Source organism: Drosophila innubila (assembly GCF_004354385.1).
Source record: "Drosophila innubila isolate TH190305 chromosome 3R unlocalized genomic scaffold, UK_Dinn_1.0 2_E_3R, whole genome shotgun sequence".
Lineage (NCBI taxonomy): Eukaryota > Metazoa > Arthropoda > Insecta > Diptera > Drosophilidae > Drosophila > Drosophila innubila.
The window spans coordinates 3,593,481-3,612,051 of record NW_022995380.1 but is presented as its reverse complement, the minus strand read 5'-3'; the positions used below and the strand labels follow the sequence as shown (position 1 = coordinate 3,612,051).

General features: G+C 33.0%; 1 protein-coding gene across 3 annotated transcripts in view; it reads right to left on the bottom strand.

Moving 5' to 3' along the window:
- The window catches only part of LOC117789889 (protein CREBRF homolog), a 28,459-nt gene that overhangs the window by 7,072 nt on the left and 2,816 nt on the right, over positions 1-18,571 (bottom strand). The window contains exons 1-2 of one of the 3 annotated variants that reach the window (XM_034629064.1): positions 8,342-8,595; positions 6,933-7,283 (exon numbers count right to left, since the gene is read on the bottom strand). The gene's annotated coding sequence lies outside the window, so the exon portion shown is untranslated. Of the gene's footprint in view, positions 1-6,932; positions 8,596-13,745; positions 13,818-18,571 lie in introns of those variants that run through there. The other 2 variants (XM_034629065.1, XM_034629063.1) reach the window with 2 other exon arrangements.

Sequence of the window (18,571 nt, the reverse complement as noted above, 5' to 3'; positions counted from 1 at the left end):
TAAGTATGCACATATGTATATACTACATATATAGGAAACAAAAGCTACAAATAAATAGACAAAGACGAAAATACAAGAATTTATTACACATTTTTTGTCGAATAACATAATAAAAAAAAAGAAACCAAAAGCAATCAAACATTTTGATTTGATTGAGCAGCGCAAGGAAGAGTACGACAGAAAGAGTGTGTGAGAAAAAATGTCTATATAATTATCAGTAAGAATATTGCTCAAAACGCTAACAAATAAGTTAATGAACGCAAAATGCTAGCAAAAGAAGAAATGACAAACGAGAAAACATCTGATGCAAAACTTACATACATACATACATATATATGTATGTGAGTATGACAACAAAGGCAGATAAGAAGCTAGAAAAGAGAGTATGAATGTAAGAAACAAGTTGAATGCATTATAAAGTGTAATATATCCAAGTATTCATGGGTAAACAAAGCGGAACCGCACTAAAGACGCGTGGGATGCACGTGGAAAGCTTTTCAAATTGAATGGGGGAGAGCTTAAACTTTAAAGTACAATATTGTGTGCAAGGCGTGGCCAAAACAAAAAATACAACTACAACTCGCAAAAGCAGCTGCTTTTGGGATACATCTGACGTCATAGAGTCCAATTAAATGCAATAACAAGATATTTATAAACATTTCGGGAGAATAAGTAAACAACAAGAGTGCAACCTGGTAGTAGTTTCAACACATCATGAAATAATGCAATAATTATAAACAAAGGCAAAAGAGAAATAAAGAAAGAAAAAAGAACAGTTAGACAGCCAAGCTATTAACAAATTATTGAGTGAAAACAAAGAAAAAGGGACTGGGAGAAGTATGTATACAGAGAGCGAGCTTGGCGCACAGTTATTAACCAAACTCAAGGTCAAAACTGTTTATTTTTTATATTTTGTTTTGAATTTATAATTTATCGCTGTGTTGCTTTTGTTTTACACTCGCACACAGACAGAGAGCGACGAGTTGTAAACAAAACTAGACGATTGTAAAAAGCTTTCTGAGAACGTGGGTTGTTTGTCTTCTCTCTTTCTGCGTGTCGCCTCTCGCACTCTCTCTCACTCGCACGTCTAGCACGCCTGACATTAGCGCTCTGAGCAACATATGTTTTCTGACTATTTGCTTTTGTCGCCATATTCGTGAGTGTACATATATATATAGTAAATAATCTAAAGCTTTTTGGGCGCTTTGACTGGTGTTAGACGGGTTTTTTTGTGAGTAAATAAAATATATATTACAATAACAAATCAGCAACTCTTAGAAAGAAGCTTTTACATTTCACCAGAATATATTCTCGATGATTCCGTTGTTGTTGTGTATGTTTGTACCCTAAAACATATGTACATATATGAAAATGAATGTACATGACAACAGTAAAAGCTTTTATTGGACCCTTTGCCTTTTAATTACTTCGTTTTTAAAAACAAATGACATTTGGGTAGCTTCCAAAATTGACTAGATTCTGAAGTTCTTTGTTTTGGGAAACTTACATTTTTTATAAATTTAAGATATGTAGTTGAAATTTCATTAAACATTACACGCATCGATGCCAGGTTGCATAAACCCAAAGACATACATGTATGTAGATGCACTTTCAAGAAAGATAAAATCAAAGATAATAAAAACTAAGGACTTATTAAAAACAAAACTTTGCACTCTCTATTTTGGTCAATTGAATATTCACCGCTTCCGTTTTACTTTAATCACCAACTGATTAAGTCTCTCTCACTCTCCCTTTACCCCACTGTCCACTTTAAATCATTGATAAAAAGAAGCTTTTGAAAAACAATAACAAAATCGTTGCTGTCGTCATCATTGTCACATGTTCGAAATGCATGCAATTTTTGTTTGGTTTTATCCGCATGCATGCACTCTCTCTCACTCTCTGTAGTCCTCTCTTTATCACTCTCTGAAGCTGTTTATATTTTTCTTTGTTTTTATATTTATGCAAGTCACTATTGCTTTGTCTGGTTGCGTTGCTTTGCTTTAATATCGTACAAACACACATACACAAGTACACACACACGCAAAGAATTCTATGTTGAGGTAGCCACATTCACCGTCAAGTGCAAGTTCCTTCCCCCGCCCACACGACAGGCAAGTGACTTGTGATTTATTTTTAGTTCGCGTTTTTAGGGCGCCAATTTCGGAGGTCCCCAGGTAAAAATAAACCAAAAAGGAATGTGGGGGTGGTTTTATTTAGAACTGGTTTTTTTTATCAATAAGCTGAATAAACATTTAGAAAAACTTGTCAACTGATGTAAATTGCGATTAGAATGGAATCTTTGAAAGACAGCAACAATAGGAAATGGTATGAAATAAAAAAAATATCCAAAGTCGAATTCAAAACAGATAAACAGGCCAACGAGGAAGCTTTTACGAGGGCAGTTAGATTGTTTGCTTACTTTGAGAACCGCTTAGGAAGCTCGCACATCTATTTATTGAATATATACATATGTATGTTAGTATTTGTTTGTACTTTATACACTTTGCACTTTCTTGACTTCATTCCGATTCCCTCATCAATCAATAGCAATGTGAGTTTGTAAACCGCAAGGAGAACATGTTAAAATGGTTTACTCCAAACTGCTCGACTGTAAGTTACCCCGCACACAGGTCAAAATTAGTGGGAAAGGCTATAACGACCATAGGAAACCCGTTACTTATTTCAATATATATAAAAGCACTTTAGAGAAATTACTACCAAATAAAAAGTACTGCATACTTTTAGGTAATTGTATTGAAGTAAAAACTTTATTAATAACTTTGGTTAGCTATAACTCACGTTCTACTTGTCCGATCTTGCTGCGGTTAAGTGAGATTTTAGATAATATTAATAGATAAAAACTGTATTATCTTAAAATCTGTGGGTGTGGTGGTTTTTCGTGATTTGCGGAGGCGGAGGAGGGCGTGGCTAAAATTTGAAACAAACTTAATCTGCGTGGGGTCTATAGAAATCTCTGTGTCAAATTTTGTATCTCTATCTCTTTTGGTCTCTGAGATCTAGGCGCTCACACAGACGGACGGACGGCTGTTGATGCTGATCAAGAATGCTTATACTTTATGGGGTCGGAGATGCCTTCTTCTCCCTGTTCTCCCGAATACAGTATACCCTTTTACTGTTGATGCTGATCAAGAATGCTTATACTTTATGGGGTCGGAGATGCCTCCTTCTCCCTGTTCTCCCAAATACAGTATACCCTTTTACATATTTTTTAAGTAACGGGTATAAACACTACAATAATTGATACTGAATCACAATAGATTGATGCAGTCAAAAAATAAGCTGGTCAAACAACAGAAATTTTATATAATTTATAACTACGATGATAGCTCATTATAGCCACAAAGTTTAATGGATATAGGGTATAAATAGAAGAATAAGCAAACAAATTGCTTGCTTGCTGTTTTGCTAATAGAAAAATAATTAAAAGCAATTTATATTGATTTAGTAACACAATACAAGTACATATATATATATATATATATATTCGTATATAATGTATATAAAATTAGCACAGTTCAGCTGAAATGTTAAACAAATAAAAAGTGTGTGAAATCCTAAAAGCTAGTCAGGCTAACTTCAAATTGAGACTGACTTTCTGCTCTGTTACAAATATACATACAATTATTCGCGCATAAGTTTTTATAACTTTTGATTTAATCGGATACATTGCAGGAACACGTGAGTCCCGTATCAGCAGACGCCTTTACAGAGACGTCTGGTTTCTCAACGGTTCGTCCCGTCCCTCTTATCAGCAACGAGCCGCGTGCCAGTGACGATGGCAACTCGGTACTGATAAGCCTCGCACACAAGCGTTAGGTCAAGCACATTGAATTTTTTTAATAATTCCCAGAACATACAATATATAAATTGAAAAGAAATTTACAAATCCACGTGCATACATACAGTGGCTCCCAGATTATTTGACCAAATAATTTTGCACATTACATATTTCAAATCAATTGTTTTCAATAGGAAATAGATGAAAATCAAATTTAAATTTTGTAACCGAATTATACTATAATAACAAAACAGCTACAAATTTAGTGGGTCGAATAAGCTGTGAGCCACTGTATGTATGTATCTCTTATCGTCAGATTGTGGTTAAGCTTCTCACACGCCCACATGGAAAACAAATTACTCAGACTTTTCAAAATGTTTGCAAAAATTAAAAACAAATAACGGTCGAGAGAAATTATTCCGTTATTGTTTTTGGATAGCTATTTTTATCAGCTCGTCGAACGAAATGAAAACAAAAGCAAAATTGCAATTGGAAGCGGAATTCAAACAAATAATTGTCTTCTAGGAATTATGAAGAAAGGGTTGCGCCTCGAGTGATGAGTTGAAAGATAAGATCGACTACGGTATACTCTATACTCAGCTTGAAGACACCAAAATTTTGATGTGCCTGGCATTAATTGCACAGTCGCATCATCCAGTCAGTCAGCACAAAGAATTTTATATACTGACGGATATATAAGATATCTGTGTGTGGAACATATTTATACATTTTAAAAAATTTCAATAAAAAGCAAACAAGTTTACTCAATGGCCGCATCCGAAGACCATAACACCACACAGCCCCACAATAAAGAAAGTTGAAGGTCGACAAAGCAATGACCGTACTATATACTTAGAATATATGAAATACATACGATACATACGTATCTAAATGGCACATACATATGCTACTTTCTTGTATTGAAATTTATTAAACTTTGCAATTATTTGCACTCAATCAACTGATGAAATATCAAAGCGATTTGAGAAATGATGCAATAACTGTGAGAAAGATAATCATCATTTTATCAGTTGGATAGAAATTTACATTTTTTATACAAAATATGTATTTCTCATGCTAATCACTTACTGTGCTTTTATAGAACAACAATCGACTTATAATTGTTGTAATTAATTAACAAATGAAATCTCTTTTAATTTTAAATTATAATATATGAATCTTTTAATTATATATTTTAATAAACGAGAATTTTACTTAATTGTCAAATGAACCATAGGAACCATTGGTTCCACTTTTAGACTCTCAGTCTTACAAATTGTGAAGAAAGAAATTTTTTTAAGCCATTTTGACTATTTGTTTTTTCTACTTTCAACTGAATTCAATTTTAGGGGCTTCGAAGATTCAATCATTTTATTCTAGATTCATTTGAAACTTATATTTAATTTTCAGGAATTTGTTAGTATGTACAAAACATTAGCCAAATTGTTTGCTGAATAAAATTCCAGTGAATTCTAACACAAAGCCAAAATATTTATGGTTAGCATTATTATCATATTTTAGGTTTAGTCACTAGCGGAAGCAATTAGTCCAATTTGCCATTGTTCCGTTGATTTAAGGATCATCAGTCATAAATTGATCAAGCAAGCTCAACTGTTTTAAGCACCTGCTACATTTATCTGATATCACGTATTTGCATGTGTATTGACAAGTCAAGTTGTTTGTATTGTTTTCTTTTTTTTTTTTGGCATATTATTGCTGCAGTATTTTGCTTATCGTGCTTATCGTGCGCTCAACTGTTGAGTCATTGATGAATTTAACTGTAGCTTCTGATAAATGCATACATGTACATATGTATTACTACGGTGATATGGCAAAATCGAATTTCTAGTAGACTGCGTCAAGTGGCGATTGTCAGTAGTTAAGTCAATTAGTCGACCAGCAGGAGATTTAGTTAAACCCCAACCGAGAGAGGGAGAAAAACGGCGCCTAACAGAACGTATCTTATATTAAGAAGCGGCGCTGTAATCGTTTATTTAGGTTTGGTCTGCGGTTTAAATAAACTAAACGACAATTGAGTGTGTATATTGGGGAGGTTTCTTCTATTGGTATTTGCCCAACATATGGACAGTTTAAGCATTTTACTTAATTGGGTTTTTGGCTGTCAAATCAACCGAGTGTGTGTGTGCTGAGTCCGAGAATCAAACTACTCGACCTTGAATATTCGTTCACACTGACACTGAACTCTGAAAGCGACAGCAGAGCTTTGAATTTCAAATTCAAATTCAAATTGAAATCAATTTCAAATTTAATTTAATTTTAGGTCGCCTCTTATTCGTTTGCAAACAAACTTTTATTGTATTCGCCATTTGATTATTTGCACAAATAGCAACAAATATTCACAAAAGCCTCTTTAAAGTCTATATGTATGTACATATACCATATACGTTTATATGTAAACGGCATTCGTTTAATCGTAAGATTTGAAAATTTTAACTGATTTAGGTTCCAGTTGAAGAATTATTAGTATAATTTTAAGACCTTTTTTTTGGGTTCCCTTTGTCGGACGCATACAGGAAATTATCAAGTTTTGTGCTCCAATTTATGGCTCATATACATAAACAAATCCGAGCATGTTTATAGCTCGGCTTTGCTGCAACGTTTCTTATTTCACAATTTTTGAATTGGATTACAAATATGAATTTTGGAATTTGTGTGTGTGTGTGTGTAGATATCTGGAATGAGTTGGTATTTTAATTGACTTGGGCACATAAATTAACAAATTTTGACAACTCTAAGAATTTGAGAATTAAATTGGGAGCTTATTATCGAAAAAAGAAACTATCAAAATATGATTTATGCGACCAAACACATGTACATTGTACATATATAATATGTATTTATTGTTTAAGTCAATCTTGATGAGTTTTTTTTTTTTTTTGTTGCTATTTTATAGTTTTTCAATTAGCTTTAAAGCAAACACAAAAACTAAAACTTTCTATTTCTTTCAATAGAAATAAATTTACATAAAGCTCTCTCAATGAAAATGCAACACGAAAGCGAGCTTAAATCTATGTATTATTAAAATGCTTGAGCTCTTCGATCGATTATTTAAAACTGAAACACATATTCCCCATTTCAGACTAAAATCCAATTATTAATTAATACAAACCTTATATGACTGCACCGTGTAGTATCAAATGATGTACTTCAAGAAAAAACAATTCCAGTTGAAGGAGTAGAGATAAAGTTGAAAATTGTCGTTTATAAGGTAAACTTTCGACTTCCGTATACGTTTTTTAAGCAATAAAATATTAAAATTGTTGAAGATTTTACACGTTGTGTTTATTTAAACATTACTGGTACTTATAGATGAATTGTTATTGTGTATTTTCATCCAATAATTAATTTATATGCATGGGCACGCGAATTGAGGGAAGGAAGTTGTTTTATTTTGTTGTTATATGTAAATCGTGTATTTCATTGTTGTTGTTGGTCACGCTTTTGTTGGTTGGATTTTAAACTGGGTCACACATGTGGCGATTAAAACAGAAATAGTATTCATGTATAATATTTAGTACAACAAACACAGCACACATAATAACATTTAGAACTTCCACTTTATGTTTTAAATTTGATAAGTTGAATTATAATTTTTTTATATACTACACTCGCGTCTAACTGCTAGCGAATCTTATCAGCCTGTCACAAGAAAGAAGCATAAGCTCAAAGAAGAATTGTTATATGCATGTACTTTATAATACTACTTGCATACACATGAGTACATACATAGTTATTGTTGTTGACGTAAGACTTGAAGTTTGACATTGAAAAGCTCCCTCTATGTGCATAGATGAAATTGGGATGTTCAAAAACACTGACACTCAATGGCACGCGTTAAATTAAATATACCGTAAAATATTGTTATAATTATGGCAAAAATTTACAACAACTTGAAAGCTTTGTTGGACTTTTGTTATCGTTTATTGTTTTTCTGTTGCTGTCAATTTTGCGACGATTTCGACCGAGCAGCTGAGCGTGTTGCGAACAACTGATCAAAGCATGAACAGCGAAGTCGAGAGCAAAAGTAAAGCTCGCTCTATGTCCGCTCTTTGAACGAGAGTGCACGTGAGTGTGAGAGTGTAAGCGAGCGTCGCGTCTGCGTCGACGTAAGAATTTTTGTTTTTTAAATTCCAGCACTCTTCAAATTTTGTAGCGATTTTATTTTTGTTTGTTGCTTCATTTATTTATGCAAATCTACTGAACGTTTTCATGCTTTGCTCGTTTTATTTTTGATTGAGTATATTGTTGCTGTTGTTTATTTCTGTTTTGAAACTAGTTCGCGCGTCGTCTAATCTCCTAAGCGAGTTTTTTTTAAATATGCGTGTGTTTGTATGTATGTATGGGTGAACCTAAGTTAATTTACTCAAGCTCGTATGATCGAACAGCGTTTTGCTTGCGTTTTTCGAAATCGCGCGCGATTTGTTGACTTGTTTTAATTACTTGCTAATTGAATTATGGGCACAGTTACATACATACATAACCATATGATTGTAAGAATATAATTTATTGTGTACATACATATAAATTTACAATAATTTACTTTGATTTGTATGCGTTGCATTGACGTTGTTCATTCTATCAGTGTTTTTGATATACACAACGACAATAAAAATAAATTGTGCTATTTTATTTTGATTATCGCACTCTACTCTATGTATTGTGTGTTTCTCTACACACTAATACACACACACACACACACTTTAAATTTGTTGTGGTGCGTTTCGTGTCCGCGCTTGTCAAACGTTCTTGACCGATTGTTAAAAAGTTTGAAAAGCTCAGCGACAAAAACATGCCAAGCAAGTGAAAGCTCCCGCGCTTGCTGATTTTGTTTTGATTGTTCAGCTGTGCAGGCTCAGCATTTCGAGAGAGTAGCACAGAGAGCGCATGTCGCTCGCCTACATACATATGTACATACACATGCAGATAAAGAGGCATTGTCGTTGTCTCTTCGTCTGTTGCTTCTTTCACTTCCATTTTTCCATTTGGTTTCTTAAATGCCGGTGCTGGGGGCATGCGGCAGTGGGATAGCAGCGGTGCTGTCGCTGCTGCGGTACAGTCTTTCACGTTTGTTGTTGTTTTGATTTTATTCCTTGCCTTTCGCATCTCGCTTTGCGCTTTGAGTGTTTGTTTTATTCCCCATTTGATTAATAAATAAAATCATTTACAAAGTTCCGCTCTTGCTTTTTCTTGTTCTCTCTATGGATTATGTACATGCATACACACATACACAAGGTTTCGCTGTCCACCCGTTTTTGACGTCACCTTTGTTGTTTACTTCGGACCAGTCAGCCTGTTTTCATTTTCTTTGCGCATTGTTATTGTCATTGTTATTTGTGCTGTTTGTTCTTATTTTTAATGCAAATTTCTGTTATGAAATTGTCTGGCAGTTTGATTTGTGTTTTGATTTTTGCAAAAATAAAACTAGTTGAGCATTGAAAATATACTATAATTTCGAATGGATGTAAATACAATACAGAAGAAAAGAAAAACAAAACGGTAAAAGCGAAAATTCAAAAGCAATGCATGCTCACAATTTTTTTCGCTGACGTTCTCAATTATTTTATTGGTTTGTTTATAAAAATCGGAAAAATAAAAACAAAAGAAATGCGCACGATACAAAGATATGTACATACATATGTACGTATTTACACTTAGTGAATTAATTGTTTTGACAAAGAAAATACGAAATGTTTACACGTGTTATATTAATAAAAAAAACCTTTCTTGGCTGATTTTTTTTTACTATGCACCTAAATCTAAAATAAGTATATAATTTAAAAATGTTTCATTTTTGAAATATTAAAATAATTGAAAATATTTCATTGTTAAAAACAATGACTTGACTAACTGTGTGAATTTACGAATTGCAAAATGAGCTAATTTAAGCTTGGCTTTTAATTTGTACAATTTTTTTTTGACACGCTTCCTCTACACAAGATGATGCAATTTGTCGTATAAAAAACGTAATTTTATAATGATGTAAAAAATACACTTTAAATTTATGTATTAAATGTACTTATTAAATGTACTCATGAAACAAAAGCCGTAAAAATTTTTATTTGAAATCTGATTCTGATTAATTTATTTATTAATTGCATTCTGCTTCCATTGCAGAATTACCATCATGTAACGGAAAATTCAATTTCCCACATTCACCCGCCTCAACAGGAAAATAAAGTCGTGTTGGCGTCTGAGGACAATCGATCTGACGCATGGAAAATATTTGCATGGGAGTTATTGCAGAAAATCAGAGACATGTCCTTGAATGGCAAATTGCGACACAGCAAAACAAAAAACGTGTAACACGGCAGGATAAACAGCGAATGAAGTAAATACCTTGTACATAGTTGTATGCTCGGGAACCAACATCGGGAACAGTCGGTTCCTGTACATAGTCGTAGAAATGCCAAGGATGTCAGATGAGACACACACACACACACATACAAAAGCAGGCACGCCCACGTCAGGGATTCATGTGGCGGAGTGCGGTAAATGACTGTCAAGGACGTGGGCGCCGGTATCATTCGAGTATTTACTGAACAACACCAAATAACTAAATACAAACGCCTACGTAGGGGCATGTGGGCGTAACCATTTCATGGTGACATACACCGCTTTCCATTCTTCTTTTTCGACTCCCATCCACCGACTTTCACTTTCCCTTTGCGAAGCATCGTCGAGTTCAAGGCAGTCCGAAATATCGCGGCACCTAAAAAAGTTGGAGTTGTTGCCTACTTGTGGGCGTAACCACCTCCCCCCATCATTACGCCTGACATCTACTTGTGTATTCCTTATGCTCTCGCGCGCTTTTATTTTAATTAATGCAAATCACTTGAAAAGTATGATTAGACATTCTTTTATTTGAAGTTAAAAAACGACGATAGTTGTAGATTTTGTAGGTGGCCATATTTGGTACTTTTGTACCAATAATGTTATGTATTTTCTTCGTTGGTTTTATTTTCAAATTATACATTTATTATTGACAGTGAATTTTATTTTTATATACAATTTTTTACTTTACATATTCAAATATTCATATTCAAGTTTACTGAAAGTATAAAAACGATTTATAAATGGTTAACTAAGTAGATGAGTGAACTTTTAACTTTTTCTCAATCATATAAATTTTGCTTTTAGCGATAGGCACTTAAAAATTTAATTGTCGCTTTATTTATATTAAAAAAAATAATACATATAATAAGTTGGCATACATTTGTTGAAAAATATAAAATTTTTTAAAGTCAGGTTTAAAATATTTTCCCGAAGGGACAACCGAAAACCTCAAAGCTTATATGTATCGATGTTTAACTTAATTGTTGCGTCATATTCATAAAGGTTATCTTCACTTAATAAATATTAGAAGAGGTATTTTAATATCAAGTTCAAACATAGCATTGTTAGAAAGGACATTACAACTTCGTCACTTCCAACATAAATTTTCAAAATTGTTTTTGTTATGAATGTGCAGAAGCACAACAAAACTGCGACCGCAGACTGGCAAAAGTATCAAGGACATGCATGGGGGGATTGTGGTTGTGTTTGGCCTTGGGGTTGTAGATACACATTTGGGAGCGTGGGTTTTATTATGCGAGAGCATGCCGTAAGGAGAGAACGTGAGAGGCACAGAGCATTACTGTTCGTTGGTTTAAGGATTTCAAGGGAATTCTGCGTCGTAACTTTTCAACATGGCAGCCAAATCTCCACAACAACCCCCAAGTAAGCAGCCCCCTTTTGTAAGGGGACAGCCGGCGAATGGGTACATCCAAAATATATATTTATACGAGTATACATAATACAATACCTACACATATATAGTGTACATATATAGCTTGGCGTTGTTGTGACGCGTATCGATTTGTTTATGCTTATTAAATGAAAATTCGCAAAAACAAAAAAAACAAAAGGATGAAAAAGGGTGGATGATAAAAGGGGGGCGTCAATGGGCACCGTTAACAGGGTGTGAAGCAACATTTGCAATTTTCACACTCTATTTAATCTCGTTTAATGCTTATATACACAATATAATTAGTGTCTTTTTGAAACATACAAGCAAATATGCAGTAAATTTCAGAATACAGACTTAACAGGTGAGGTTTGTAGATATATAATTTTTCCTTGTATAATGTAAAGGAATATTTTGATCACACCTTGAAGAAAACCTATTATGGAAGTTGCAAACTTAATAATTAAATTTTAGTTTATTTGATTCACATTTAAAGTCTTTTATTAAATGTACAGTTTAAAATTGTTAAAAACAATATTTACTATATTATTTTTATTTATTTCTTCACTATTATTCAGAAGGGAATGTCCAAAAAATCACATGCACTTTGCGTGTGATTGGAGACACTCAGCAATTTGTTCAAATAAACAACATTATGGCCATATGTATATATATATATATATATTTTTTTTTTTTTTTGTTGTTGTTGTTGTTTTGACTATTTTGTGCTGTTTTTCTGCTGATTCGTGTGCTTAACGTTCATTGGCCCCAGGCACCGCACACCAATTATAGCTAAAGCTCTCTGATAAAACTCAACAAAAAAACACAAACACAATAACATTTTCAACAACTAAGCGATTTCTACAGTTCGTATACGAATGAATAGACCAGACCCAAAACGTATACCTCAAGACATTGGCTTTTCCATCGCGTCAGGTTCAGTTCAAGTTCAGGGTCAGTTTGTTACTCTTTTTTAAGTTGTGTCTTCACTCGACAACTGAATACAATAATATTCTATCACACACATATATTATCACACTAAGTAAATACAGCGGTATTATCTTTTATCACATTAATATTGCACGTCATAGCGAGAATATAAATAATATTAGCCGCTAAACAAAGTTCAATTTGAATCATTCAGGAAATTAAATTATACCAGAAACAAAGTGAACAGCAATGTGGGCGTTTTTAGTGACAATTTGGCAAGAAATTTTCCATGGCTATTTTTATAGAGAACGGCGCAAGTTCTATGTGAAAGTGTGCACTTGTGTTGGCATGAGTAATTCCCTCAATAGAAATATAGATACAACCTGACTGTTCTTCAGAAAAATGATCAATAGAATAATATATAACGATTATTTTAACTTGGTATTCCATTTTATTGTTTGTTTTGTTTTATTATTATCAAGGCTTCAAACCTGGTAGAGCCGGTTCGGTTCGGGTTTTAAGCAGCCTGAACCGGATCATGAACCGAACCCTTGAAATCATTTATATTTATTACATACATTTTATGGTTTTGTAATGTTACGCAATTGTTTGAAATTAGTATAAAAATAAGTTAAATTTAATCCTTCAAATAAATTTAAATTATAATCAAAATTTGATTTCTTAAAAATAAAAAATTTTTTTTAGTTCAAAATGTAGAGAAAAATGTATAACAATACAAATGATTTTTTGTATAAAATTTAACCAAGGTTCGAACCCAAACCTTGGGTTCAAGGAGTATATAAACCAATTCGCGAACCGAACCGATGTCTTGCTTTATGGTTCGAACCGCCGAACCGAACCTTTAACAAAATTTTATACAGAAAGTCAAGTGCAACGATATTTTCAAATAATAAATATTGCATTTTTTTTTGTTTACATATAGACCAATCATTTTGATCAATAAGTCTAGGCATATTGATAAGAATAAAGCTAGCAAGAATTGCCAATAAATTAATACCCTTATAGATTGTTTAGCTATTTATTTATTTTTTGATTAATACAATTTTGAAAAAATGTTACCAACTTAGAAAGAGTATTTAAATATTACCGCATACACAATGCTATTGAAGTAGAATTTCTGAATCTCAAAAGCAAAACTACAAACAAATGTATATTTGAGAGTGTTCCGGCTAATAATTATTCTGTATTCTTTTTGTAGTAATCTAATTATACCCTATAATAGTGCTGTGTAGCATAATGAGTACTTACCTTTATTGTTATTACTATAGGCGTATAGATTTCATACTAAGGTGTATATGTCTTGGAGGACCACGTAGTCGTCTAGAAGTAAATAAACTAAAGACTATTAACTGGTATGAAGTTGAAGAAATTTATGTAACTTAAAACTAATAAAATTATATATATTTTATAGGATCAAGCAAAGTTATACTCGTTTTAGGTACTCATTTTAAGCGAGTAGAGGGTAGTTTTAATTTCTAAATTGTGTGGTACATAAAGTTTATGAAAATAATGCTGCAAATGTATTTTACAGTTTGTAAGCATACTATATTATTATATACAACTGAAACAAAGACATTGTGAAATCGTGAATACGTGGTATATAATAGTCGGATCTTTGTTTGATGCAATTTTAATTGCAATTGTGCGGAGGCGAGTATGAAACTTGTGTTGGCGCGGTTCACTGATTGCAGACGACATCGGCGTCGACAGCACCCGCCTATAGTATATATGTTTCTTTTATAGTACGAGTATGTTTGACAATGCGGAAGTTGTTGAAATATAACAAATCCAAGGGGACACAAAGAGAACTGCACTGCATATACATAGACAGATATATAATCGTATCGCTCACTCTCTGAGTCTGCAATTGCAACAATGCCCAGACAGTCGGCCTATGACAATATTACATATATATTTTTTGCATTATCTGCTGTGTAATTAATGGGTATCATTTAGAGCGTTAATGTCAGGAGAGGGCCAAAATAACACAGATCCCATGTAATACGCTTAAACTTACCCAAAATATAAAACAAACCAAAGACGCAACACGAAATACGATTACGAAAAGGAAACGAAGCGAATGTGAGCAACAAAAGTTTAAAGAACAAGATTTAATACAATGCTTGAATAACTATCTAAGGATTAAACAACAACAACACAGAACAAGGATAACAAAACGACGCGTTACAAGTACGAGGAATAAGAAGTAAACCCTAAATAAACCGGAATACGCGACGCGAACGGAGACACACAACCGACCTGTCTGAATTGCACTCGATAACTGTGTCAGTGTGTAGCAACGGAATGCCCAGAGAGTCCCTGGCTCAGGCTTCAGGCTCACAGGATGCTCTCCTGTTGGATGTTGGCGGCGGGGCGGATTGTGGATTGGAACAAAGCCACCACCACCACCATTACCATCACCACCACTAACATTAACCAGCACAGCCAGAGAGCCAGTCTGTCGTAAGATGTGAGATAAAAAAAACAAGAAAGGAATGCCGAATATTAAATATCCTTGCCGAGCACTGTGTTCAATGTTCGCAGAATTGTTCCTATAACAGCTTTATAATGCAATAAACCAATACCTTTTTATTACTTATGTTTTATTTTTATTTATTCATTCAGATATAATAATTTATGTATAGTATATAAAAAAAATAAAAATATTTTACTTAAATTAAATCAATTTTTAATCTGTTTAAATTTAATTTTTATTTTCTATCTTATTAAAAGATAAAGACATACCAGTGCCAAATTTAACTGATTGCTTAGTTTTCTTAAACTGATCTATATTAAAACAGTTCGTCGTCCTGATCTAGAATATAACACATCACTCAATAAGTCCCGGGCCTAATTAATAAAACAGAAAATTTTATACAAAGTTCAATTTTATTCTACAATGTTATATTTTTCTTAGATAATACCCTGATTCCATGGCTTCTCTATCAATGCGATGCTATTTTGGGAAAATATCTTTACTATGGAAATGTACCATTTTTTTTAGACCATTTTGACCTATTTTAGGCACCCCATTTAGTAAAGCTTTCTCATAGGCAAAAACCTTTAGTATCTGACCTACCTCCCTCAACTTCATTTTACGATAAAAAAAATATTTAATAGATTTTTTTTATATTTTCCGGAACAACTGCCGAATTTCGACGATTTCGTTCTTCATCATTTGTGTTTGTACGATCACGTTTAACCGTTGTTTTTAACGGAGCATACTCTCAATAACATTTATCAAGCAATTTTTTAGGCTCAAAGGTATTTTTTTTATAAACATTTTTTTTTCAATGCAAGAAAATTCATAATTTTTTTTGCATTAAAATTTCAATAAGGATTTTTTTTAAGTGACGGTTACTTGCAAACTAATAATCCAATTAAGCTCAAACTTGGACATAGATCTTATAAAGGATGGAACTTTCGAAAAAAAAAAAAAAATGGATTTTTTATTAGTGGTACGAATTATATGTCAGGCCCAGGACTTATTGAGTGATGTGTTATATGTATACTTTATTGAGTCTGCAAACATTTCTTTAATGCGTTACACATTTTGTAACAAAATCATAAAACCCTCTGCAAGGGTATAAAAAGGGAAACCCTCGATAGACAAACTAACCCCAAGGCAAAAGGCTCGAGTCTGAGTACAAAGCGTATTCTTCTCAATGGCATCGCGAAATCTTTGGCTTTCCTTGCCTTTTATTTTCATCGATTTAACTTACGTGTTTGCCCATCAAACGTCGCGGGGTGGAGAGCGCTCGCGGCTGTATTCTGTGTCCTGTGCGAGAGCGAGTGCGAGTGTGTAATTGAATGAGCTTGGTAACAGGACGCTCACATTTTTGTTCCTTTTTCTTCCTTTTTTACAACTTTATAACTAAAGCATTTATTACTCACTTCTGCCGGATTCACTCAGTAGACTCAAAGTACAGTAAGACTTGGAATGTCTATGGGTTTTTCCTGTTCATCATAACTGGGATATTTCGAAATTTTAAAGAATGGAATATTGGAATACAATCTGAGACTTATGAGTCGCATAAGATTAAATACAGGAACATCTAAAATAACACTTGAAAGAACTTTTAACTAATATGAATTAAAGGAAGGACACAATTTTGAGCTAATACACACATTTCCAACTAGACCTACTATATAATGTAGGGTCCAATAGATTGTATGTAAAATAATACTCTCAGTACATAAATACATAAAACTTTAATATTAACCGATAGGGATTAAGAAATTTTGCGGAAAATTATTGATTTATTTATTATTTTTTGTCCTAGAGCTTAAAAAAAAATTAAGGCCCCTACTACAATACTTCATAGTTTCATATAATATGAAAATAGTTTAATTATGGTAACAATTTAGATTAATTTTCTAATTACGATAGTTACTAACACGATAAATTCAAAGTAAGCTCTATACTTGTAGAGCTAGAGATCAATAAAATAATAATAAAATAAATATGAACTTTTTTATATGATAAAATTTAGTTCAAGTGTGACCATAAAGAAGAACTCATAAGATTTATTATAAGTTTTACATGAAATTTTTAGTAATTAACTAATTTATCTATATCTACAAGATATTAATAACTGAGAATATTTTTTCATACCCTAGTGGATTATTCAGCGGTGCGGGAAGATAGTTTTTCATTAAATCTATTCGTGATACATGAACAATGATTTGAAGACAACCCGCTGCCCTAGCTAGAAAGCATCTATAGAATTAATATTATTACACCACCGGTATCGTACGCTTCATGCTAATTCCAATTCCAGTTTGTTTAACAAAAGCCTCGTACATAAAAGCATTAACTTTTGTCTGACTGGAAGACAGAAGAGGGGAAGACCCAAACTGAACTGTAATAAGGATCTCTCTGGGGCAGTGTGTGAGCTCTAGACAAAGGCATAGACGCTGAACCCTATCTTGTCTTATTATACCCTGTATCCATAGAAATAGGGGTGAATTAAGTTTCTGCAATTGTAACATACAGAAGGAATAATCTCCTTTATATCATAACTTGCCAAGAGGTATCTCAACGTCGAGCTCTTATTCTAATGCAACTTTCTCTATTGTTTTGTTTAGGTTACTTTTATGTTTTTCCAGCTTTTCACAACAAGCGATTTACGTGAATTGGTAGGAAAAAGCCTTTATCCCGTTTTCTTCAAGCAATTCATTTCAATAGAAATGTAAATAACAAATTTTAATAATAATTGAAATAGATTTGCCTAGGAAAATTTTAAGCGGCACCTTTAAGGGGTGACTTGCAGTGCAATCCATTCAAGAAACTGCATGTGGCAATCCCACAGCTAAGTGATTCATTTGAATAGGTTCTTTGAAAGTCGATTGAAACAGATTTTAATCGATTTCACGGCGCATATATATTTACATATCTAGCAAAATGGAAACAATTAAAAAATGCACATGTAAGATACCCTGTAAGCAACCACTGACAGAGTTTTATAGTAAGCTTAAACTTTTTCTCAGTACAAGGCAAAAGTCTAGTTACAAAAGCATATCCATTTCTGATATTCAATTTTGTGACGAACGATGTTAAATTTAATATCTAAATTATCCTTAAAAGTAAGTTTGTCATTTAAGGGATGAAATCCAAACTACTATCTACTTTTCGTGTTTCTTGTATAGTTTTAATGCCTACTTCTAGTTTTTGCATTTTTTGGGTCATTTATTACGGTATAAAAATTAACTACGATGAACAAACTCCAGTGACTTTTCATAACATTAATTCAAATTCGCTTATCTATATTTTGTAAAAATTTCAAAGTAATATTTGGTATAAACATGTGAGAGTCAAAAAAATTATTTTTATACTACAAATAATTGCCAAGAAAAGAAAACACTTTTTGAAGAATTTTGAAGGGGTAAAGTTCTGAGGAGTTACTAGAACTTTAAACTTATAGCAGCGTCATGACCTTAACAAGCAGCCCATTACCTTAGAGATTAATGAACAATTTGACAAATTTTTACCAAAAATTATCATTAATTTGCAGTGCCACTGGAAAGTGGCATTATGATCCTAGAACCTCCCTCCCACTTCTCCCCCTTGCCTG